Source organism: Lagenorhynchus albirostris, chromosome 1 (genome assembly GCF_949774975.1).
Source record: "Lagenorhynchus albirostris chromosome 1, mLagAlb1.1, whole genome shotgun sequence".
In the NCBI taxonomy this organism is placed as follows: domain Eukaryota; kingdom Metazoa; phylum Chordata; class Mammalia; order Artiodactyla; family Delphinidae; genus Lagenorhynchus; species Lagenorhynchus albirostris.
In genome coordinates this window covers 30,786,235-30,812,202 of record NC_083095.1, presented here as the reverse complement: position 1 = coordinate 30,812,202, position 25,968 = coordinate 30,786,235, and the positions used below count along the sequence as shown (strand labels likewise).

Below are 25,968 nucleotides of genomic sequence, written 5' to 3'. Positions count from 1 at the left end.
GAGCAGTTTTCCAGTTCACACTCCCACAGCAGCACATGAGAGTTGAATTGCTCCACATCCTAAGACCTGGTATTGTCAGATATTTGCATATGAGCCATTTGGATGAGCATGTAATTTGATCTCATTTGTGGTTTGTAATTTGTATTTCCATGGTAATGAATGACGTTGAGCACCTTTTCATGTGCTTGTTGGCCATTTTTCATATCCTGTTTGGGTGACCTGTCTTTTTCTTGTTTTGTCGGAGTTTGTTATATTCTAATGAGTCCTTTGCTGGATTTATATATTGCAAATATATCTTCTTTTCTGAGACTTGCACTTCTATTTTAATAGTGCTTTTGTTTTTTTTTATTTTTATGAACATGAAGGGGATCAGAATATGCCACCCCAAAATATGCCACTTTGGCATGAAAATAATTTTGGACTGAAGGAAGTCTAAAAACATCAGACACAGGAAGAGCTTTTTGCCCTCCCCCTTTCTTCCAGAAAGCTGGGCATAAATTTCCATTTGTAAATTTCCATTTGTAAAGCAGGGCATAAATTTGGGGTGTAAGCAGGGCACCCCATCTGCCATAACAGGAAGAAGAGAATGACACTTGAGTCTGTGTAACAAATCTTACTCAATAATTCTTATCTCCCATACATTTCCTAGTCACCTTCCCACAATTTCTCATCCTTAGGAGCCTAACCCCCTTTTTTCCTTTGTTTAGTCACTTCTCCACTATTTATTGCCCTTTTGTTAGAATGGCGTATGAGCCCCTGGATCTAACTGCCACTTTAGGTTCTCATTGTTCCATGGCATCTCCATGCATGTAAAAACATTAACATCAATAAAGAAACATATGCCTCTTCTCTTATTAATTTGTCTTCGTCAGTTGAATTTGCAAGTCCCCAGGAATTGAATACAAGAGGGTAGAGGAAAAGTTTTTTCTTCTTCTGAAGACCATAACTAATGCCAACAACATGGCTGAATCTTACATACACTGAGGAAAGTGAAGTTAGACATGATATTCGTAGATTGATGGCCGGTTACTATCCTCAGCCTTGCCAAGGCACACCATCCCCAGGAAACACCAATCAGCCATGGTTAGAGTTTTATGTTTTTAAACTCCTTCTGAATTAAGAGTGTGACTTGCCATATTGTTATTTGTCCTGAGGTCTGGATAGGGACAGACCTTTCTCTTTTGAATATTAAAAGACATTCCAGTGTCTTAGAGTCCCCAGTTCTTTGGCTGTGTTTCTTTAGCATTTCAAGGTATGCTGAATATTCAAAGGTTTTATTAAAATGCAGAGTCAAATATTTGAATCAGATACGTGCATTTTTTTCTGGGGACTGTTTCCTCAGATCTCTGAGTTTAGGAATTTAGAAATTGAAGCTGATTTATCTAGCTTTAAGTTGCGTTGAACTCAGTAGGTTGGATGTGTGTTGTAGAGGTTAGATGACATGGGTTTTGAGGTCCGTTTAATAATTGCTTTTGTTTCCGTTTTATAAATAGCAGTCCAGGGCAATTTTCCTTGCTTAAAATGTATTTTCTTTGTTTGTTTGGTGGTGGTCAGATCTACAAAAGATGCAGATAATTATAACTTGAAGATAGAAGAATTTTTATACTGCAGATATTTTTCTCATTTTTAATTTAAGTTCAGCTGCTTACTTTAAAAAGACTGGTTTATTTCTTTCAGGGAAAAAAATAAGACTTGTCAAAGTTATGCAACTGTTTTTAATGAAATGTCTTCTGTACTTAACTATTTTTATTCTTTTTTTCAGGTTATACATTGTTAATGTGGTTGCTATTATCTGAATTTCTGTAGCTATGGCACAAGAATATAGTAAGTACTATACCATACTTCCTATGACCTACGTGCTTTATAAAGTGTTAATTTTCTGTCTTTAAATTTCTCATTGGAGCAGTGGAGGTGTAGGAACGAAGTTTTTAAAAATCTGCTTTTCTCGGGAGTTCCTGGCAGTCCAGTGGTTAGGACTCAGCATTTTCACTGCCGTGGACTTGTGTTCAATCCCTGGTTGGGAAACTAAGGTCCTGTAAGGAGCGCGGTGCAGCCAAAAAAAATCTGCTTTTCTCAAAGGAAGTAATTAATTTGGTCATCTGAGTTTTGCATCTCTAGCTTTATATATGTACAAATATATCACGATTATGATTTATTTAATCTTCTGATAAACACAGAATGGCTCAGGCCTTTCCCTGTAAATGCTAGTGAGTAGACATTAGGATTGAATCCATGTTATGCATCTCATCTACCCCACCACCACAAGCCCCCCCCCCCCCCCGCCATGTTATGGGGTTGAGGAGCTGACCACAGCTCCAGGGTGGGCCCTGGTGAGGGGCAGTCCCATCCCTGCTGTGTCCACGCATGATTAACTCATCGGGGAGGAGGCATCAGCCAGTGGTGGGCATTCACTGGCCAGCGGCCTGGCTTCAAGAATGGTTCTCTAATCCTGCTCTAGCCAAGGAGACTCCAAAGTAAGTTTGCCGGGAGCTTCTGGCAGAAGTCTTCTCATACTTCAAACAGAGCTACCGGAAGAGCCTGCCTCTGCCTCTCTTCTTCTGGATGTTGTTTTGCGCGGGTGTGAGGTCTGGTGTGGCTCCAGGCCAAGCAGGAGGTCACACAGAGTGGAGGACAGAGGAACCAGCCTTGAAGGCAGTTTCTCCTCCAGAAGTCCAAGCATGTGAGCCAGTAACATTTCCTTTCTGTTTAAGCCAGTTTGAGTTGGGAGCCAAAAGACCCTAGGTGATTCACTTCATCTCCATTTGTTTTTAGTACTCCATTCGTTTCTCCCTGGGGAATGTGGGAGCAGTTGCAAAGGGAGGCAAACTCATACTGTTAAACTAACGTGACAGGATGTGTTGCTGTGGAGGGCACCCTCTTCATTCTGAACAATTCACAGGCAGTGATTTCATATTCAAAGACGTGAGAATGAAATACATTGCTTTCGGATTCTGTCTTTCCTTTCCCTGGAGGTTTTGCCTTTTAATCAACCCACTTGGGCTGTGAACGCTGAAAAGGGTCTTAGACTGCTGACCTGAAAACCATCCCCTTCTATAGGTATATATTTAACAGTGTGGAGCTGTCCCTTGTGTTTTCTTAGAACGGTCTATACCAGACTTCTAATTCCTTGTTTGCTTTTGTTCTTCAAAAATTACTGTGAGTACTCAAATACAGAAACTGCATAAGGGATGATATAACAGATATTTATTATGTGTCCTGCTACAACACTCTAGACAAACAGAATGTTTACCAATCCTATGGAACAGTTAAAAACCTACGGCCATCCTCCCTCATAACAGTATCCTTTCTCCGCCTCTGAGGAACCTCTTTCCTGGTTTTGATCTCTGTTCTTCTCATGCATTTGTTTGTGCTTTTACTACGTACGTGTAGGATGGTTTTTGTATGCTTTTTCACTTCAGGTAAACGTAGATACTGTGCGTGTATTTGTTGTTTAAGATCACAAAGAATTTGAGAAGAAATTCAGGATCACAGAAAGAAGCTATGAATGTGTTCTCAGATACTTGTCCGAAGATCTGTCACTAGGCATCTTGGTGATCCGTAATGAAATGGGTTAGATTTTCAGTGGCTGATGAGTTTCATCAACACGCTTATCTTCTGGAGTCTGGTGCTTGGTCTGCTGCTGAGTTCACATCCGCGCCTGCACCCCGTGAAGGTTTGGCATGTACAGGACCTACTGTGTCATCAGTGAGCTTTTCAGAGTGTGTTGGTTACTTTTTCATATAAATAGCTCCATTCATCGTGTGGTCATAATGCATGCTTTTGGCAAACTTGGGTAAAACTATGCATTCTTCTGCACTCTGACCGTTAGCCATCATACTGACAAAGTTGCCTCATGTGCTTCCTAAATTTGTTTCCGGCTTGTGGCAGCAGTAATAGAGGAGGCATCCACTCCTATGAACAGATTATGAAGCACGGTACTTTGAATTGTAGTATCTCATTATTTCCTTTTGTGCCCCAGCCTGAGTCTTGGAGACGATTTTGTAGCATCCTTGTCTGAAACATTTCTTAGGTCATTTAACTTCTGCATTCAAAACACCCATTCTTTGCCGTTTGAGGAGTCGTCTCCCCCGGTTCTTGTTTGGAATGTTGCCTCCACAGACTGAATAGTCATTTCCACTCAGAGATCATTAATCCTCTCAACTTGGGAGCGTAATTACAGATAAAATGTCAGAGAAAGATTTATGACAATCAGAAGAGGATTTCCTTTTTTTTTCAGGGTGTTATTTTTCGCTTAAATTTTTTTTTTAAATTTTGTTTATTTATGGCTGTGTTGGGTCTTCGTTGCTGCACGCGGGCTTTCTCTAGTTGCGGCGAGTGGGGGCTACTCTTCGTTGTGGTGCGCGGGTTTCTTATTGCGGTGGTTTCTCTTGTTGCGGAGCACAGGCTCTAGGCGCATGGGCTTCAGTAGTTGTGGCACACCGGCTTAGTTGCTCTGCGGCATGTGGGATCTTCCTGGACCAGGGCTCGAACCCGTGTCCCCTGCCTTGGCGGGCGGATTCTTAACCACTGCGCCACCAGGGAAGTCCCATCGCTTAAATGTTTAACCTGTGAAAAAAACAGTAAACCCAAAAGGTTTTTTTCCCCTTAATTCATATAGATTGTATCCACACTACAGACTCAATAACATCTTTTGTAGAAATCCAGTTTTAGGTTTTGGTGCTTTGTGCATGCATTTTTCTGTTGTTAAAAAAATGAATCCTTCTTTTAATTTTATTTAAATGTAACTGTCTTTAGCTTTTTTCCTTCATTGTGGGCCCAGGATCATAAATTAAAATGTTGCCAATGCTAGAAGATTATAACCATCAAATGGAAACACCCAATCAGTGAGGCCCCTATGAAAAGAGCTAGTAAATCTTTTGCATTGGGAGATGACCAGACTTCAAATGGAATGCCATTTGTACAGCAGGCCAAATATAGACAAGAAATGCAAGATATTTAAGCTATAATCCTGTAATGAATTTTATTTCCATATTCTTGTTTCAAAAACTTTAGTGTTGTTTTTTAAGGGAAAAAGACTACTGACGTTTTTCTTTGAAAGATCAATTCAGTGAACTGATATTTTTATTTCTTGTGGAAGGATGTCTTCTCATTTATTTCCTATGTAAAGGGATCTGTAGACTTGGCTTATTTTTATGCCTCAAAATGAAGTGGTGCCCTTTGGGGGATGCTCCACTGGGCTGAGGGAACTTCTAGACAGTGACCCAGATCTGTAATTAGGTCTTGCTTTCCACACCCTTGTTGACTTGAAATCACTAGCCATAGACCATTTAGTCTGGGGCAGCAATACGTGAATCATCTAAATTGGTGCAAATTATCCAGAATGCTACTAAATGTTTTCCACTGTTTATTCTGATTGAAGGAACTAGAAAGGGAGACTTGTTCTTTGAGTTTGAAGATGGGTATGTACCCATTTGTGAAAGCAAATTTCTTCCCTAGATAGAGTGAAAAGCAGTGGAACATTTGACATTTGTAAGCAATTTGGGTTTTGCGTGTCTGTTTTAGAACATTCCTCCGCGCTTTCTAGCCTTTCCTTTGTGAAGGGGTAGTAGTGGTTGCCTGTCTTCAGCTCCAGTTTGGTCTCCCCCAGGGGCTGTCTTGCTGCCGAGAGTCTCAGCTTAACTCCTGCAGCGTGGTTGACGCAGGAGGGAATCCTGGAAGTTTATATTGTGTGCGTTTTGCATCTTCTAACTTGAACCACTCATCAGTGTCTCTCATATTTAGGATGGAATTTGATATCCTTTTCTTCTCTGACTTACTGACACCTGTCAGTTACCTGGCAATGAAGTGGGTGAAAGTCTTTTTTTGGTCTTCACTGAATCATAAGTTTGCTTTGTTCCAATTTATTTTAGTACAAAACATTAAAATAATCATATTCATTCTAAAGTGGGGGACATTTGTAAGTCATTTGGGGATAAAGATAAAATGAAGACTTTTCTTAGATAGAAAGTAAGCCTTTTAATGAGGTTTTTTGTTTTTTGTTTTCCTACGGGTTTTCTCTGATGGTGCATTAGGGAATCTTGCCCAGCACTTAACATCTTATTGTTTCTGCTCTAAAGAGAAAAAGACAAGCAGACTTAGCCAGTCAGTAGCCAAAAGACCAGATTTTCAACTTGTAATGTGAGTTGACTTTTTAATACGTGGATAAATCTTTGTTTTCACATTGGAATATCTGTGAGTGGGCCTCTCAGAGGAATGCATCTTTTGACAGGAAGTAGAAGAAAGCCATAGCTCGCTGTGTAATTTTGTGTTTTGCAGGCGTGACTACTGTTTTGCGTCTGTGCACAAGCACGTGAGTTGGGTTGTCTTTGTTGGTCTGGGTCATTGCTATTTGTTATACACTGTCATGTTCATTTTGGAAAATCAGGTGTTCAAATTATAAAATTATGGTTAGCACATCTGCTGAATTAAGTTGAAAGATTTTAGAATGAGTTTCTAAGAAACTGATAAAGTATTTCATGTCAGTGAACACCCTTGATAAAATTCCTTATTACACGGTTAGTTAAGCTCTTTTCCCTGATATAAATCTTAGAGACCTTCGTATTAGCAATTTAGGCTGTGTTTAAAAGGGTGCCTGTTTACGAAGCACTTTGGTCCTGTTTGTCGTAAGGACTCGTTTAATACCTCTCACTTAATCTCTTTTTGCAATTAGGAGCCAAGAGACCATGCTTCAGTACCAAATACAAATCAGGAAAACTTATGGCCCTTAGTTTGCATATTGTGTAAATAATTGGGTCATTAGCCAACACCTAAACAGACTGGGCGTGAAAAGTTTAAGTCTAGTGGGAATTTAACATCACTTTATGGCTTCTAGATTACATTGTGTGAATTATTTCTTCCATGGCAGTCAATATCTCTCGTCAGTGGGTGCAGTGACAGGCCAGGTCAAGAATTCCAAAGTTCTTAAGGAGTGTAGAAATATCTGGAGTTTTATGCTTGATGATATCTTATCCCCTCAGTAGCAGATGCCTTCTAACTTTGTGGAAATGAAATCTCAATTTTCTAAATGAATGCTAATCCCTGGCGAAAGCTTCCCACCCTCTTTGTTTTTTGTTTTTAATTTTCTTCTCAAATCAATTAAATAGAATTAGTCTGATCTGTACCGGTAGGTACTCGCTCTGTACTCTGGAAAACTCTGCTAAATAGTGTGTGAAGACAGACCAGCTGTCTCTACTTCTGTCTGAATATTTGGCCCCATCTTGAAAATTTGATGGTATTCCCATTTTATTACTGCATGGTGGCCTCATTTATAAAAATAATAAATTTATTTTATTTATGTATTTTTGGCTGCATTGGGTCTTCGTTGCTGTGTGTGGGCTTTCTCTAGTTGCGGCGAGTGGGGGCTACTCTTCGTTGCAGTGCGCGGGTTTCTCATTGCTGTGGCTTCTCTTGTTGCGGAGCATGGGTGCTAGGCGCGTGGGCTTCAGTACCCGTGGTGCACAGCCTCAGTAGTTGTGGTGCATGGGCTTAGTTGCTCCGCGGCATGTGGGATCTTCCCGGACCAGGGCTCGAACCTGTGTCCCCTGCCTTGGCAGGCGGATTCTTAACCACTGTGCCACCAGGGAAGCCCAGTGTCCTCATTTTAAAGATGGAGACATCAGTGTACATCTATTCACTCTGCAAATGCGTGGAGCTTGTTGGTTATAAAGATTCAAGCCCAGGCCCAGCATTCATTGTGGCTAAAATTCTATTCTTTTATTGTATTTTGCTAATCATTTGGAGTAATATCCATTTGGTTGTATTTGGTTGAAGTATCCAGAAAACCTCCGGAAAACACTCCGTTCCTCCCAAATTTAAAAAATAACTTTTCCAAAAACAATACATACCTACGAAAATGTGGAAAGTACAGCCAGACATAAAATGAAGATGAAAATGAAAAGCATCTGTGATTTTACCACCCAGAAGTAGCTGTGGTTAACATGAGCTAATAATGTGTTCTCACAGAACACAGAGCGCACCATTAAAAGGGTGGTGCAGGGGGACCCACACCAGTTATTAAGGAAGGACTAACCTGGGTGGTGGCACCCAGAAATTCTTAAATACCTATATATGGAATGTGTTAAACATAATATCATCTGAACTTCAAGTATTTATATCAAGAGGTTGTTGACATTTCATCATAGGATAAAGAGGGAGCCTTTTTAAAGGGAAGCTGGGCTCTGGCCTATTCTGGTTAGCTTTTGTTTTTAACCATTTTAGGGAGAGATTTTTGGTGTAGGGTATATTTATGTAGACCTGTGGTTTTGTTTTGTTTGTTTTTAAGTGAGGGAGTCTTATAAAGTAAGCCGTTATATAGGAAGAGGAATACTATATCTTTAAAAGAAACGTCTCCGTTCCCCTGATAGAAAGATAGGAGAAAAAAGGCAAGTGACCGAAGGCTGCATTCGGTAATTCTCCAAGGGTAGTTGAATTCGGGGTCCCTCCTGGACTTGTTTTTGATATGGTGTATCTGTCCCCTGCCTCATTCTGTCTGATGTACCCTTCCTCTCTGCTCCCTCCCCTGTCCCGTAACTTAAACAATGCAACATTGCAAAGCACAGGGAACTCTGCTCTGACTCACATCTCCATTATCCCACTTCATGCTTCAGTTTACAGTAAGTCCGGTTATTGTCTGGTTTTCAAATCATCACACCACAAGGAAGCAACAGACATCTCCCTGGATCTGAAACTATTTGCCCTTTGTGGTGTTTTGATTGTTTCTGAGGATTTGTTTGCTGGCCTCTTTCTCTGAGGCTCAAAATAACTTGGTATGTATGCCACAGCCCTCTTAGCTTCCAGCGGGCTTCTTTTAAGTGTCTGTCCATAACAGAAACATTCTCTATGAGCAGGGATGCACTTCAACCAGTTGGCCAGTAATCACCCCCAGAGTTTATTGTCCTGAAGCCTTTGTGGTGTAAACAGAGCAAATGATGAGAGCTTTGTCCTTTGTCCTCTCTTCCAAGGAAAGAGTATAAAAGTTGTTTTAAATGAAGTCTGAATTTTGTGTTATCACTCAGTTTTGGCCTGTGTCCATTTAGATTTTAGCCTGGGATTCTTTGGCAAACTGCACCCCTGGAAGAAAATGAGGGTTTCTAAAAGAATTGTTGTTTCAGCAGCTGTTAATGTTAGTAAGAACACAGCACTGTCTTTGAAGTTTCTTTAGACAGCAACAGCATGCGGGATTCCACTTTTGCGACGTTATTCTCTTCCACTGAGAGACTGATTTGAATTATATTAGTCAAATAGCGTCCAGTTTTAAATTATTTTATAATTTTGTATTGTTGGAGAACACTCAAACTTTGATTCCTGGGTGTTATAGTGTGTTTTTAGTTTTAGGCATCAAATTAAGATCTTTGCATTTAAACGGTTGAAGAAAGCAAATTTTAATTTGTTTTCAAAATATTATCATTAATAAATAGTGATCCTATCTTTTCTGCCTGTTTTACTTATGAGTGGCTTCATGGGACTTTTAGACTTTGCATGATCGTGTTTAATATTCTGAACTGTGGTCTTTGTATTCACAATGCTGGGGGTGTGTATCAGTTGATTTTCTTGCATAACACTCATTAGATTTACTTCAGATTTATTTCAAATTTATTTATTTTATTCTCAGACCCAATGCTAAAGTTATAAATAAAGAAACCTCCCTATTTTTTAATTTGCTACTTTGACTCTTAACACGTTATAACACTGTCTCTTCATCAGTGGGTTCCTGATTCTGTTAAGTTCACTACTCCTTCACAAAGATAGCTTGATAGGGTTTTGTTTGTTTGTTTGTTTGAGATAAGATTCCAATGTAATCTCTTCTCCAAAAGGATTTGGATAAGTCATTTACAGTTGGTCTCCCAATCCTCATTCTCATTCCTTCAAAATGGGGTATCTTTTTACCTCTCCTTCCCCATTTCCTTCCTTTTTTTTTTTTTTTTTTTTTTTTGATATGAAAGACATAGGGGGCAGCTGGTAGGAAGAGGGGGGAGGAGTTTGACTTTGTTCTAAGTGGAGGATGGGAATAAAGTCAAGTTCAGGTAAAGAATGAAGGGGTCAACCTGATGTGGGAAGAAAATTAGAGAGAAAAGAGTTCAGGTGAGGAATTTGTAGTCTTAAAAAGTAACCCACCACAGAGGAATTGCTAACTCTGCCATTGCTTCTTTTTTGACCTGAAATAACACCAGGTAGCTACCATTTTCTAAGCAAGGTCTGAGGGCATCTTTAAGCAGTAGCTAATTTGTCCATGTTTTGTTTTGCTTTTCATAGTAGATGCTCAGTTAATAGAAAGCTTGATTGACTTGCTGACGTGTTAACTGCAGGGAAAAAAATAGGCTCACTCTTTTTTCAAAACAGCCATTCTAATTTCTGACCAGATGGATTCCTCCTTCATTAATTCTGTGAGGAGGCTGTGACATCAGTTGAATACCCTTTTTTTAAAATCAAATCTTCTTCCCTAATGTTATATAGTAGGATCTCTTTTTCTCTAGGGGAGTGAGAAATGTGAGAAGTTACTTTCTCTTCATGTTTCAAAGTAAAAGGCTGTACTGTTGCCTAGTTCCCAGAGAGGTGATTTCCAACCATTCCTACACTCAGTCTTTGGGGTACATTAGTGCTCCATAAATTGGTGGGATTAAAATTATGTTCTGAAATTTTGCCATATTCTTTGAGATTTTTGGAGTCCCCTAGTGGTTGTCTGAAACCACAGTTGGGAATCACTGCGTGAGGGATAATCCTTTCACCTGTTAGGTAGGGATATCGTCCTTGGCAGGGAAGTCATCTGGCAGAATGGGATCTGGACTTGAGCGTTTCTTTTCTGCCTTCTCTTGTTGCTACTTGAGATCTCTCTGTCTTCATTACTAGGGCTCTAAATTTCATTGTCAAGTTCATTTTCTTCCAAATGTTATAAAATAGAGCCAGGGTCATGATGCTTTTTGGAGTTTTTGTCTGTTTTTGATATTTCTGGATACAAAAGGACAAAGTAGGCCCCTTCCTATATGTTTCAGTGCTTGAAGAACAATCAAAAAATAAAGAAAAAAAAAAGTCTGGTTTCTTAGTAAGTAGTTACTGTCTTTCTTTTCCAGACTCCCCTTTTTTTGGTTGTGTTTATTGCATGTAGCTCACCACTAACTGCGGTCATGGGATGTTGCTTTCAAATTGGGTATGCAAGATAGTTTTTTAGTTACTGTTTTTCAGCACAAGAGAAGATGCAGTTATTTTGATTTTGTGAGTATTTTCCCTCTGAGGGCAGAGGGCCACATGCTCTTTGGTGCTGGGATACTTCCTACAGTTCTGAGTGGACTTGGCCTATTTTTCCAAATGAGATAATGAATACAAAAATGCTCTCTAGTAAACTGTAAAGTGTCATAAATGGGAGAGGACGTTGTTGTTACAGTTATTCTCTGCTTGAGTGGCCGGCTATAAATATTCTCTGTTCAGTTCTTGACCTCCATCTGAGAACCGGCTGCTTTTGACATTCCTGTTTCCAGGGAATAGCTATTTCTTGATTAGGCCGGCTTTTACCTACATGGACCTTTTGCAGAAGAAAAAGCTTCACACATTGAACAAATGTAGTTTATATTACATTCAAGCTAGTGGTTGGTATTTCATAATATTTACAAAGAGAGGAGTCACTGCCCTTTATATATGGCAATAAGTTTCTATTGGCAATGACCATGAAGTTCCCGGCCCCATGAAAAATAACTGGCTCTTGGAATTACTCTTTCGGGTCTCCATCTCACTTCCTGTTCAGCGAGAGGACGCTTTCTCTGACAGATGGACTTGTAGTTTTTGTTGAGCTTTTCATACAGAATACAGCTTGTGTGTGTGTGTGTGTGTGTGTGTGATTTAACTCTTCACCCTCAGGCTTTTCAATTTGTGTACATTGATGTTCTTGTAGAGAGCTATATGACCTGGACTACAGAAAGAGAACTTGCGAGGAGAATTAAAGGTGGAGAGAGACATTTCCTTCCCCTGTCTTCCAGAGTAGCTGGAAAGCGGAACTGTTGTGAAGTCCCCAACCCCCTGTGGGTGAAGAGATGCTGCTTCTGCCGCAGATATCATCTGAGCGGGTGCCTCATCCCTGGGGCGATGCCAGGTGGCATTTGGAAGCTGGCCTAAAACTGCTTCTTCACTGGCAGCGGCTCCTCATGAGAAATGCTTTCCTGCATCTCATAGTAAACCAGTGCTGACTCTAATGGTGAGCTCTAAAAAGACCGCATCATGGAGATTTGACGTTCCTTGTAGCTGGCCAGTAGTTTACCTTCACAAGCCTCTTGGAATTGTTTCTAAACACCAATCGCTCACTGTCAGCGGCTTGCTCCACTGAGGGGAAGAGATGAGCTGATTATTGCATGTATTCTAAGACCGCTTGATCGGAGGCACATTTCTCAGCTCACCCTGTCTGTTCTTTCCTTTCCAATGTATATGGAACTTAAATTCTGTGAAAGACTGTAATAAAGTTGATTCCTAGAATTTGCTTTCCAGAATTTTGGATGTTTGTAAAGTACAGTGTTAGCTAGGGAAGACAAAAAAGTTGTGTCAGTTATCTTGGAAGTATTGTTGAGTAAGAAAAAGAAGGATATACTAGCAGTGGAAACACTTGATTTGCCCCGAGGAAAACATTTTAGCTCTTGTTAGGTTAGAATTCTCCTCCTTCAAAAGAGAGATGATATTAAACTTATCAGTTATTTAGACATTTTAAATTGTTTGAAATTAGGGTAAAATCATGTAGTGTTCAAAAAGGGGACTCAATGTACAGAGAAAAGGAAGTCTAAGTTGTAGCTTCTACAGAAGCCAGAACTTGTTCATGTTACGTGTAATTTTTTATCTCCACCTCTAGTGAGAATAATTCATACTCCATATGAGGTCAATTAGCTTCTTTTTTTTTTTTTTTTTTTTTTGCGGTACGCGGGCCTCTCACTGTTGTGGCCTCTCCCGTTGTGGAGCACAGGCTCCGGACGCGCAGGCTTAGCAGCCATGGCTCACGGGTCTAGCCGCTCCGCGGCATGTGGGATCTTCCCGGACCGGGGCACGAACCCATGTCCCCTGCATCGACAGATGGACTCTCAACCACTGCGCCACCAGGGAAGCCCAGAGAGATTTATATTCTTAATGATGTCTCTTGATAAGGATAAGGTTTAATTTTAAGTCCAATTTATAATTTTTCATGGTTAGTGCTTAACTATGTGTTATCCAAGAAATCCTTGCCTGTCTAATATTGGGAAGATGTTTTTCTGTATTTACTTGAAGATGCTTTAGGGTTTTATCTTTTACATTTAGATTGATAACCTATCTTTAATTTTTTGTGTATGAAATAAGGTAATTGTCGAGGTGGTTTTTTTCCCCCCCATCTGTATATCCATCGTTACCGTTTGTTTGCTTAAAAAGATTTTTTTCTGCTTGAACTGAGTTGGTGTCTTGGTTGCAAATCAACTGACCATACATGTGTAAGTCTATTCCTGGACTGTTTTCCACTTCTCTTTGTTTTCTGTCTCATTTCCCAAGGAGTTACTCTTTTCTTCATTTTGGTTCTCCTGCTTCCATGAAAATAGCTTCTTCTCTTTTACTGTTTTTTCTTCTCATTCATTTATTTTTATATCGAACATTTAATGAGTAGGTACTTTGTGACTGTGCTGGTATCTGGGACTGTACAGGTTGATGAGAGCTGATCTCTGCCCCAAAAGAACTCAGTGTAAAGTGTGGAAAGTGCTTTGAAAGAATGGGATCCTTGGATTCCCTGGGAAGGATGGAAAGAGCTGATCTCTGCCCCCAAATAACTCACTGTAAAGTGTGGAAAGTGCTTTGAAAGAATGGGATCCTTGGATTCCCTGAAAAGGATGGACATCTCACCTGGTCTGGTGGTCAGAGAGAAGACCTGCTGGGGGAGATGACGGTGCTGCCTCCTGTTCCCCTTCATGGGCAAAGGCCCAGGATTAGGGATTGGTTCTCTTTTATTCCTCCTCTGCATGTGCTCACACCTGTTCTCAGTTGTTTCTGTGTCATCTCTCTGGGCACAATTTCCAAATCCAGCCAGAGGAATAGTTGTCAGAATTATACTGCGGTGCTTATTGCTTTGTTCCTTATGTGGTTTTATGTAAAGAGCTCCCCTAATAGCTCGTTAGCACTGGACAGTAGTAATTTGTCTTGATCTTTAGAGACTCTGTAGAATGTTATATGCATCAGAAACTTAAAGATATTTTTGCAAAAAGGAGCTCACTGAAAACTTTTTTGTGAGTTCATTTGTATCTTATATTTCATTACTGGATAGGTTTCTTAAAATTAACTTAATTATGAAAATACTTTAAGAGTATGTTACTTTTCCAGCATAATTCTTTTTATTGAAATATTCCTGCAGAGGTCTCCTTTCCCTCCAGCTGCTGGGCAGTAGGATGGCTCTCTGGCTTGTGACTCTGGGCACAGCAGACTCTTTCTTTGGAGAACACATGTCCTTGAGCGCCCTGTCTTCAAGACTCCTACCTGGAGTTTTTCATTTCATTTTTTCACTTAAACGGTGTCTGCTTTTCTCTGTTTGTCAGAATGCCTCTCAGTAAAAAGCTCTGCGTATCCTTATAAAGCCATAATGACATCACAGAACACATTTTAAAAGGATTAATGTATTTTCAGATCATTAAATTCTAAAGCTATAAATAGCATCTTAATGCTAATGGAATAGATATGTGAAGCATCGTTTAGTGATTTCACTGGAATGAAGGTGAAGCAATTAAGTGCATTTAAAAATATGTAAATTAAAATATGTATTTCTTGCTTCAGGCAATTATATGCAACTTAGTATCCATTAAATGTGTCTGTATAGCTTTACTGTGGGTAAGCATAATGTCAGAAGTCTGTAAACCCGATTATGTTATGAAGTTTGCTATCAGCGTTTTTTCATTGAATTTCTATCATTTACAAAATTTAAATTACTTTGAAAGGTAAAGGAATGATCTTTTATTACCAATGGATTTTAAAATGTACATCCTTACAGAGAGGAATGTGGTGATTATAGAAGGTATTTATGTAGTAGATAAAATTACTGTATATGAGTATTTTTTACATACATAAGAATATGATGATATTTTTTGAGTGCCCTGAAAATGTAGTTATCGGCAATCAATCAACAGGAGATCAATGTTTTAAGGGTGATTTACATTAGGATGTTTAAATTTCTAATATTGTTAGTGAAAAATAAAACAAATTTGGTATTCAGTATAAAAGTAAAATAAAAAGGCATAATGATATAATAAGACATTGCTTAAGCTGTTTGATCAGAAACCTTTGACCCTTACTCTTCTGAGGTTTTTAGTATTGTTTTTATTTTTAAACTCAAGTCTGCCTTTTCTGTTTCTTTTTCTTTACATATGATTAAAAATGCTTCACGTTTATTAAACTTAGTATGAGTTCAAAGTGATCCAGCATGTGAGTGTTTTTAAGTGCTAGAGAAGAATTTGGGAAGTCCTTTTGAAGAGTGACTGTGCCCCTACAAGAGGGCCCCTACAGAGGGACCCACAATGGGGGTGGTCCCTTTATCAGTAGAGTAGGGTTTGCTAGGTAAAATTTATTCTCATTAATTGCTTCTCCCTGAAATTCTACCGTTTCAATTATCTTATCTTTTAGACAGAGTCTTTTTTTTTTTAGTTTTTTAATGTATTTTTTGAAATGCCCACGTCTTCTTGTTCTCTCTAGCCAGGATGCTTACCCTCATAGGGATGAAGATGTCCCACAGGGGAGCCAGGTAATTCTGCTATGGCCATTCCAAGCCCTAGACCTCTTTTGATTATTTCTCATGTTTCATTCTCTTTCTCTGCCCAGATTGGCCAGATAGAGTTAGATTTTACAAGGTCTGCTGCAAACATTTGATATTTTCAGTCACAAGTTGGCCAATTGGGAGGCTTCTATTTAGTTACTTGAGCTAGGTCACCAGACACATTGTATTAATCCCATAGTTTAAATGGGCCATCTGTTGAGTCACTCTGGTAATTGTTCCTTTTTTGAATACCAGTGTACCCAAGTTAAGTTGCAGCCAAGAGTGTTAGCAGTTTTTTCAGAGACTAATGTGCTGAACTGTGGGCCTCTCTCAAGTGAAACTTGCCTTTGGAGAGCTTTTATGGTCAACTTATTTCTTTCTGTGTTCCTTTTCCTCATTGTGACTTTTTTTTGCGGTACGCGGGCCTCTCACTGCTGTGGCCTCTCCCGTTGTGGAGCACAGGCTCCGGACGCGCAGGCTCAGCGGCCATGGCTCACGGGCCCAGCCGCTCTGCGGCATGTGGGATCTTCCCGGACCGGGGCACGAACCCGTGTCCCCTGCATTGGCAGGCGGACTCTCAACCACTGCGCCACCAGGGAAGCCCCTCATTGTGACTTTTTGATTGTGGTAGTTGAGGGTCATGCTTCTTTTTTTTTTTTTTTTTGCGGTATGCGGGCCTCTCACTGTTGTGGCCTCCCGTGGCAGAGCACAGGCTCCAGACGCGCAGGCTCAGCGGCCATGGCTCACGGGCCCAGCCGCTCCGAAGCATGTGGGATTTTCCCGGACCGGGGCACGAACCCGTGTCCCCTGCATCAGCAGGCGGTCTCTCAATCACTGCCCCACCAGGGAAGCCCGAAGGTCATGCTTCTTAAAGATACTTAGAAAAGGAGGGAAGTGGGATTGGAAGTAGGGAAAAGAGGTCAAACATTTGTCAGTAGTAGTCGTGGGATTTCTTTGCAGTGAAGCTTTGGGAAAGAGAAGGGAAAGGATGGACAGTAAACAAACCTATTCTGTATATTTGGGCTCGTCTGTGACTGTTGGGAAGGATCTGACATGGGGCCCTCAAAGCTGAGGCATTAAGCAAAGCATCAGTAGCTTCAATAAGTCACCCAAAGCATCTGAGATGTGCATTTTACTTTGTGTTTCTATAATAATTTTCTGGCAAGATCTGGAAAGTAAGAGTCAAAAACATGGAGTCTTAAGTCTGAAAGGCTGTGTAGATGGGGAACTGTACTGATGCAGACATCTTTATATTATCTGTGAAAAAGAGAAATGCCAACTCTGTTCTAGGACCCCTTCCCTTCTCTCCCGAGGTGATGTCATCTAGTTTGGGGACTTTAAATGCCGCCTGTATGCCTCTGTGATTCCCAGTTCTGTGTCTCCAGCTCAGAGTTGGTTTCACACCTGTATTTCAAACTGTGAGTCTGATAGCTCCACATAGATGTCCAAGAGACACCCTCAGCAGAGAACTCTTGATTTATATCTGGGGTGATCAAGTCATCCTACTTTCCCAGGACTTCCTTGGTTTCAACACTGAAAGTCCCACATTCTAGGAAACCTCTCAGTCCAGGACAAACCAGGATAGTTGGTCATCCTGTTTATAAACCTGCTTCTCGCCCACTCTGAATTCCCCAGGAGAATCATCCAACCAGTTGCTCAAGCTAGACATTCAAGAGTTATCCTCGATTCATCTCTTTCTAGATCCATCAGCATGTCAAGTTTCTAAACCATATGTGATCCATCAGCATGCCTTGTTGTTTCTACCTCCAAAAGTACCCACCTCTGTCCATTTCTCTCCATCTCTGCTGGTCCCACCTTAGAGCAAGCCATTTGCATCTTCTGCTGGGTCATGCACAAGACAAGCCCGTGGAGCCCTGCAGCTGCTTCACATTGCTTTTACTAAGGCCTCCGAGCTTCCTTACAGTCTGAAGCTGTCTGTCTCTCTTAACCCTGTGTCATCTCCCTGCCCTCCAGCCACGCCTGCTCTCTTTACTTTGGACGTGCTAAGTTTGTTCAGGTTTTAGAGTCTTTCTACTTGCTCTTCCTTCTGCCTAGAACGTCCTTCCTTTGTGTAACCGGTTCCTTCTGGACATTTAGGTCTTCTTATCTCAAATCACTTCTTCACAGAGAGGCCTTCCTTGACTGACCAGTTGATGAGAGTATCCAATCAGCCATCTTAGCCATATTACTTTTTTTGTTTTTAAGTTTAATAATGTTTCTAAGATTCATTATTTAATGTTATTCATTATGTTATTTCTCGTTGCTTTAATTCATTTATTTTCACTGCTGCTTAATATTCTATCGTGTGAATATACAGTTTATCCATTATTTCCTCAATGCAGATTTAGGTGGGTTCCAGGTATTGCTGTTATAAACAATGTCACTATGAACATTTTTGTACCTGTTTCCTCTTATGTGTAGGATTGCCAGATAAAATAAATGAGACGAAATTAAATTTGAATTTCAGACTGTTTCTGGGGTTACTATTTACTTCCAAAGTTCAATTTAGATTTTGATACACTAATATACACAACAGCTTTTTTTTTCTTTTCCAAAATCTTAGCTAGGAAGGAAAGTCCTTTCATCTTATTCTTCTTCAGGAGTATCTTTTTTTTTTTTTGGTCTTCTTTTTTTTTTAACATCTTTATTGGAGTATAATTGCTTTACAATGTTGTGTTAGTTTCTGCTGTATAACAAAGTGAATCAGCTATACATATACATATTTCCCCATATCTCCTCCCTCTTGTTTCTCCCTTCCACCCTCCCTATCCCACACCTCTAGGTGGTCACAAAGCACCGAGCTGATCTCCCTGTGCTATGCGGCTGCTTCCCACTAGCTATCTATTTTACATTTGGTAGTGTACATATGTCCATGCCACTCTCTCACTTCGTCCCAGCTTACCCTTACCACTCCTCGTGTCCTCAAGTCCATTTTCTACGTCTGTGTCTTTATTCCTGTCCTGCCCTCAGGTTCTTCAGAACCATTTCTTTTTTTTTCGATTCCATATATATATGTTAGCATACGGTATTTGTTTTTCTCTTTCTGACTTACTTCACTTTGTATGAAAGACTCAAGGTCCATCCACCTCACTACAAATAACTCAATTTTGTTTCTTTTCATGGCTGAGTAATATTCCATTGTATATATGTGCCACATCTTCTTTATCCATTCATCTGTCAGTGGGCACTTTCTCCATTCATCTGTCGGTGGGCACTTAGGTTGCTTCCATGTCCTGTTAGCCATATCACTTTTTAATTTTATTTTTCCACAGGGCACTTTTCACTTCTGATCTTTACATTATTTATTGATTTCCTTGTTCTTGCATTCCCCTACTAGAATGTAAGCTCTTTAAGAGTGAGGGTTTTTCTGCTCTGTTCACCATCCTAGCCCCAGGGTTTAGAACAGTTCACAGAGTAGGTGTTCAGAAAATATTATTAATTGAAGTAAAGAATAAATTTAAGCCATGTAATTAAAGCTCTGAGGGAAGGAAGATTGTGAAAGATTTTTAGCAAGCAAGGATCAGTCAGTGGAAATGAACATTATTGATATTGTTACTACCAAAAGTATAGTATCATTGATGTTTTCTTCATTTAATGAGTTGTCATCATAATTTTACATTGGTTAACATTTTTAAAGTACCTTTTCATGTTTATTTGTAAATGTATTTTACCGTACTCTGCATTTCTTATAAGTTCATAAGTTATTCAACAGTGAAATCTCTTCCTGTAGCAGTTTTCAGCACTGTATCCCATGTGAAAGTAGAACCATTGCAAACATCAGCCTGTAGGTAGTACAGAGAGCCTGGGAGACTTCCCTACTTGCTTTGACCTAAGTTTTGGAACTGGGATGATTATAAATCTTTGCATTTCACTGTTAAAGTTACTTCTAAACCAGAATCTCAGCCTTAGAACTGTGCCATCTGAGGCCAGAGAATTCTTTGTTATGGAGGTTGTGTGATTGTAGGATGTTTAGCAGTGTCCCTGGCCTCAACTCACTAGATGCAAGTAGCACTCTTAACCAAGTTGTGACCACCAGATACTGCCAAGTGTCCCCTTGGGGGGCAAAGTGGAAACCCTTTTTTCTAAACAATGATTATGGTTTCTTCTATATTCTTTACATTGGGAAATTACTAATGTGAAAAAGTCAAGTAGAAGGCTGGGGTTTTTTGGGGGTGGGGAGGAACGTATCAGCTTTTTTTAAAGCTATTATAAAGACTGTTCATCTTACATCATTACTAAGTTATAAGAATCTATTTTCAACTTGAATGCCTCTGTAATTCCATGTTAAGCTTTGTGTTGCAAACCCTAAAATATTCTGAGGGAATTTGTTCTTTCAGTGTTTCTGTGTTTTTCTCTTGCTCTCATCACCATGGAGCTAAACACTTTGAGAGACATGTTAGGTTAAAAACAGTAATGACAGAAGAGGAAAAAATGTTTCTCTTCTGCTTTTTTCTTTTTTTCCTTCAGTTCTTCTTTACCCCTCAGTCAACCAAGTGGGATGTTCAATTTGAATGTTTTTAAATTGGGTATCAGGGGAGGAAAGGCATGCTTTTCAGAACATTTTCTTTTCCCCTGGAAAATGTCAACATAATTTGACCCGTGAATTGATATTCTAAGATAATGGCAAGTATACCAGAACTGGGTAGGGAGCAAGCCTTTTTCCTTGGCCTGCACCCATTTTATAGACTTACGTACTTAGACCTCCTCTACATCATACAGAAATTTTTTCTCATATAGAAAGCAAGTATCAAAATGTGTATGTACTAGTTTTTAGTGTAGAATTAATTGATTCTATGAATAAATACAATTCTTATCAGCTTTTTAAAAAATTTCAAATTTTATTTTATTAATCTTTTTATACAGCAGGTTCTTATTAGTCATCAGTTTTATACACATTAGTGTATACATGTCAATCCCAATCGCCCAGTTCATCACACCACCATCCCCACCCCACCAAGACTTTCCCCCCTTGGTGTCCATACATTTGCTCTCTACATCTGTGTCTCAACTTCTGCCTTGCAAACCAGTTCATCTGTACCATTTTTCTAGTTTCCACATATATGCGTTAATATATGATATTTGTTTTTCTCTTTCTGACTTACTTCACTCTGTATGACAGTCTCTAGATCCATCCATGTCTCAACAAATGACTCAATTTCGTTCCTTTTTATGGCTGAGTAATATTCCATTGTATATATGTACCACAACTTCTTTATCCATTCATCTGTCAGTGGGCATTTAGGTTGCTTCTGTGACCTGGCTATTGTAAATAGTGCTGCAGTGAACACTGGGGTACATGTGTCTTTTTGAATTATGGTTTTCTCTGAGTATATGCCCAGTAGTGGGATTGCTGGATCATATGGTAATTCTATTTTTAGTTTTTTAAGGAACCTCCATACTGTTCTCCACAGTAGCTGTATCAATTTACATTCCCACCAACAACGCAAGAGGGTTAACTTTTCTCCACACCCTCTCCAGCATTTGTTGTTTGTAGATTTTCCGATGATGCCCATTCTAACTGGTATGAGGTGATAGATACCTCATTGTGGTTTTGATTTGCATTTCTCTAATAATTAGTGATGTTGAGCATCTTTTCATGTGCTTCTTGGCCATCTGTATGTCTACTTTGGAAAAATGTCTATTTAGGTCTTCTGCCCATTTTTGGATTGGGTTGTTTGCTTCTTCAATATTGAGCTGCATGAGCTGTTTATATATTTTGGAGATTAATCCTTTGTCCGTTGATTTGTTTGCAAATATTTTCTCCCATTCTGAGGGTTGTCTTTTCGTTTGTTTATGGTTACCTTTGCTGTGCAAAAGCTTTGAAGTTTCATTAGGTCCCATTTGTTTATTTTTGTTTTTATTTCCATTACTCTAGGAGGTGGATCAAAAAAGATCTTGCTGTGATTTATGTCATAGAGTGTTCTTCCTATGTTTTCCTCTAAGAGTTTTATAGTGTCTGGTCTTACATTTAGGCCTCTAATCCATTTTGAGTTTATTTTTGTGTATGGTGTTAGGGAGTTATTCTAATTTCATTCTTTTACATGTAGCTGTCCAGTTTTCCCAGCACCACTTATTGAAGAGACTGTCTTTTTTCCTTTGTATATCCTTGCCTCTTCTGTCATAGATTAGTTGAACATAGATGCATGGGTTTATCTCTGGGCTTTCTGTCCTGTTCCATTGATCTATGTTTCTCTTATTCTGCCAGTACCATATTGTCTTGATTACTGTAGCTTTGTAGTATAGTCTGAAGTGAGGGAGCCTGATTCCTCCAGCTCCGTTTTTTTCCCTCAAGACTGCTTTGGCTATTCGGGGTCTTTTGTGTCTCCATACAAATTTTAAGATTTTTTGTTCTAGTTCTGTAAAAAACGCCATTGGTAATTTGATAGGGATTACATTGAATCTGTAGATTGCTTTGGGTAGTATAGTCATTTTCACAATATTGATTCTTCCTATCCAAGAACATGGTATATTACTCCATCTGTTGGTATCATCTTTAATTTCTTTCATCAGTGTCTTATAGTTTTCTGCATACAGGTCTTTTGTCTCCCTAGGTAGGTTTATTCCTAGGTATTTGATTCTTTTTGTCACAATGGTAAATGGGAGTGTTTCCTTAATTTCTCTTTCAGATTTTTCATCGTTAGTGTATAGGAATGCAAGAGATTTCTGTGCATTAATATTGTATCCTGCAACTTTACCAAATTCATTGATTAGCTCTATTAGTTTTCTGGTAGCATCTTTAGGATTCTCTATGTATAGTATCATGTAATCTGCAAAAAGTGACAGTTTTGCTTCTTCTTTTCCAATTTGTATTCATTTTATTTCTTTTTCTTCTCTGATTGCCACGGCTGTGACTTCCAAAACTATGTTGAATAATAGTGGTGAGAGTGGACATCGTTGTCTTGTTCCTGATCTTAGACGAAATGCTTTCAGTTTTTCACCATTGAGAATGATGTTTGCTGTGCGTTTGTCGTATATGGCCTTTATTATGTTGAGGTAGGTTCCCTCTATAACCACTTTCTTTTTTTTTTTTTTTTTTTTTTTGCGGTACGCGGGCCTCTCACTGTTGAGGCCTCTGCTGTTGCAGAGCACAGGCTCCAGACGCACAGGCTCAGTGGCCATGGCTCACGGGCCTAGCCGCTTAACAGCATGTGGGATCTTCCCAGACCAGGGCACAAACCCGTGTCCCCTGCATCAGCAGGCGGACTCTCAACCACTGCGCCACCAGGGAAGCCCTATGCCCCCTTTCTTGAGAGTTTTTATCATAAATGGGTGTTGAATTTTGTCAAAAGCTTTTTCTGCATCTATTGAGATGATCATGTGGTTTTTATTCTTCAGTTTGTTAATATGGTGTATCACATTGATTGATTTGCGTATATTGAAGAACGCTTGCATCCCTGGGATAAATCCCACTTGATCATGGTGCATGATCCTTTTAAAGTGTTGTTGGATTTTATTTGCTAGTATTTTGTTGCGGATTTTTGCATCTATATTCATCAGTGATATTGGTCTGTAATTTTCTTTTTTTGTAGTATCTTTGTCTGGTTTTGGTATCAGGGTGATGGTGGCCTCATAGAATGAGTTTGGGAGTGTTCCTTCCTCTGCAATTTTTCGAAGAGTTTGAGAAGGATGGGTGTTAGCTCTTCTCTAAATGTTTGATAGAATTCATCTGTGAAGCCATCTGGTCCTGGGCTTTTGTTTGTTGGAAGATTTTTAATCACAGTTTCAATTTCATTACTTGTGACTGGTCTGTTCATATTTTCTGTTTCTTCCTGGTTCAGTCTTGGAAGGTCATACCTTTCTAAGAATTTGTCCATTTCTTCCAGGTTGTCCATTTTATTGGCATAGAGTTGCTTGTAGTAGTCTCTTAGGATGCTTTGTATTTTTGTGTTGTCTGTTTTAAGTTCTCCTTTTCGTTTCTAATTTTATTGATGGGAGTCCTCTCCCTCTTTTTCTTGATGAGTCTGCCTAATGGTTGATCAATTTTGTTTATCTTCTCAAAGAACCAGCTTTTAGTTTTATTGATCTTTGCTATTGTTTTCTTTGTTTTTATTTCCTTTATTTCTGCTCTGATCTTTATGATTTCTTTCCTTCTGCTAACTTTGGGTTTTGTTTGTTCTTCTTTCTCTAGTTCCTGTAGGTGTAAGGTTCGATTGTTTACATGACATTTTTCTTTTTTCTTGAGGTAGGCTTGTATAGCTATAAACTTCCCTCTTAGAACTGCTTTTGCTGCATCCCGTAGATTTTGGATTGTCGTGTTTTCATTGTCATTTGTGTCTAGGTATTTTTTGACTTCCTCTTTGCTTTCTTCAGTGATCTCTTGGTTGTTTAGTAACGTATTGTTTGCCCTCCATGTGTTTGTGTTTTTTTCTGTTTTTTTCTGTGTAATTCATTTCTAATCTCATAGCATTGTGATCAGAAAAGGTGCTTGATATGATTTCAATTTTCTTATGTTTGCTGAAGCTTGATTTGTGACCCAAGATGTGATCTGTCCTGGAGAATGTTCCATGCACACTTGAGAAGAAAGTGTAATCTGCTGTTTTTGGATTGAATGTCCTATAAATATCAATTAAATCTATCTGGTCTGTTGTGTCATTTAAATCCTCTGTTTCCTTATTTATTTTCATTTTGGATGATCTGACCATTGGTGTAAGTGAGGTGTTAAAGTCCCCCACTATTATTGTGTTACTGTCGATTTCCTCTTTTATAGCTGTTAGCAGTTGCCTTATGTATTGAGGTGCTCCTATGTTGGGTGCATATATATTTATAATTGTTATATCTTCTTCTTGGATTGATCCCTTGATCATTTTGTAGTGTCCTTCCTTGTCTCTTGTAACATTCTTTATTTTAAAGTCTATTTTATCTGATATGAGTATTGCTACTCCAGCTTTCTTTTGATTTCCATTTGCATGGAATATCTTTTTCAATCCCCTCACTTTCAGTCTGTATGTGTCCCTAGGTCTGAAGTGGGTCTCTTGTAGACAGCATATATATGGGTCTTATCTTTGTATCCATTCAGCAAGCCTGTGTCTTTTGGTTGGAGCATTTAATCCATTCACATTTAAGGTAATTATTGATATGTATGTTCCTATGACCATTTCTTAATTGTTTTGGGTTTGTTTTCGTAGGTCCTTTTCTTCTCTTGTGTTTCCCACTTAGAGAAGTTCCTTTAGCATGTGTTGTAGAGCTGGTTTGGTGGTGCTGAATTCTCTTAGCTTTTGCTTGTCTGTAAAGCTTTTGATTTCTCCATCGAATCTGAATGAGATCCTTGCTGGGTAGAGTAATCTTGGTTGTAGGTTCTTCCCTTTCATCACTTCAAGTATATCATGCCACTCCCTTCTGGCTTGTAGAATTTCTGCTGAGAAATCAGCTGTTAACCTTATGGAAGTTCCCTTGTATGTTATTTGTCTTTTTTCCCTTGCAGCTTTCAATAATTTTTCTTTGTCTTTAATTTTTGCCAATTGGATTACTAGGTGTCTCGGCGTGTTTCTCCTTGGGTTTATCCTGTATGGGACTTGCTGCGCTTCCTGGACTTGGGTGGCTGTTTCCTTTCCCATGTTAGGGAAGTTTTCAATTATAATCTCTTCAAATATTTTCTCTGGTCCTTTCTCTCTCTTTTCTCCTTCTGGGACCCCTATAATGCGAATGTTGTTGCATTTAATGTTGTCCCAGAGGTCTCTTAGGTTGTCTTCATTTCTTTTCATTCTTTTTTCTTTATTTTGTTCCGCAGCAGTGAATTCCACCATTTTGTCTTCCAGGTCACTTATCCGTTCTTCTGCCTCAGTTATTCTGCTGTTGATTCCTTCTAGTGTAGTTTTCATTTCAGTTATTGTATTGTTCATCTCTGTTTGTTTGTTCTTTAATTCTTCTCTGTCTTTGTTAAACATTTCTTGCCTCTTCCCGATCTTTGCCTCCATTCTTTTTCTGAGGTCCTGGATCATCTTCACTATCATTATTCTTAATTCTTTTTCTGAAAAGTTGCCTATCTCCACTTCATTTAGTTGTTTTTCTGGGGTTGAATCTTGTTCCTTCATCTGGTACATAGCCCTCTGCCTTTTCATCTTGTCTCTCTCTCTGTGAATGTGGTTTTTGTTCCACAGGCTGCAGGCTTGTAGTTCTTGCTTCTGCTGTCTGCCCTCTGGTTGATGAGGCTATCTAAGAGGCTTGTGTACTTATCAGCTTTCTTAAAATGTGAACTTAGCACAGGATTGTGAATGAAATATTAAGTAATCAGATAGTCTTTT

The 25,968-nt window shown here is 39.3% G+C and overlaps 1 protein-coding gene across 7 annotated transcripts in view; it reads left to right on the top strand.

Annotated features, from left to right (window-relative positions):
- Window positions 1–1,762: 1,762 nt before the first annotated feature.
- SIPA1L1 (signal induced proliferation associated 1 like 1) overlaps window positions 1,763–25,968 on the top strand; it is a 198,321-nt gene continuing 174,115 nt past the window's right edge. For all 7 annotated transcript variants that reach the window (XM_060140055.1, XM_060140048.1, XM_060140026.1 and 4 more), the window contains exon 1: window positions 1,763–1,824. The gene's annotated coding sequence lies outside the window, so the exon portion shown is untranslated. The remainder of the gene's footprint in view (window positions 1,825–25,968) is intronic.